The following is a 418-nucleotide window of genomic DNA, read 5'->3' as shown; positions in this document are numbered from 1 at the left end:
AGCAGAACTGACTCAGTCTGGTTTTTTTTCTGGTCTGCCACATTTTTTGACCCGTCATAACTGTGGTCATACAGGCTAAATCCAGTTCAAATGTTCAGCAGATGCTTGTCGTCTTGTCTCTACAGTGGAACGTAGCACTGAAGTTTACTTTCAGTTTTTGTAGTCTATGCTCCATGCTTTTTTACTTTTCTTTTTCTTTTCCAATATTTTGGTGAGTCCAGACTGTGTGAGGATTGTTCTGACCCCTGTGTCCGTGTGTCTGTCCACCTCTCTCTCAGTGTCGCTCTATTTTTCTTGATCTTACTCAATTCTTCTGTCTCAGATGAGTGAACTTCACACTTCCCCCTCCCATTTGTGAGTCATTAACTGGAAATATCTACGCACATCCCACACGTACACACACAAGCACGCACACACA

This window comes from Morone saxatilis, unplaced genomic scaffold (genome assembly GCF_004916995.1).
Source record: "Morone saxatilis isolate NCDOM2014 unplaced genomic scaffold, NCSU_SB_2.0 Contig24, whole genome shotgun sequence".
Taxonomy (NCBI): domain Eukaryota; kingdom Metazoa; phylum Chordata; class Actinopteri; family Moronidae; genus Morone; species Morone saxatilis.
This window is presented reverse-complemented; position numbering follows the sequence as displayed.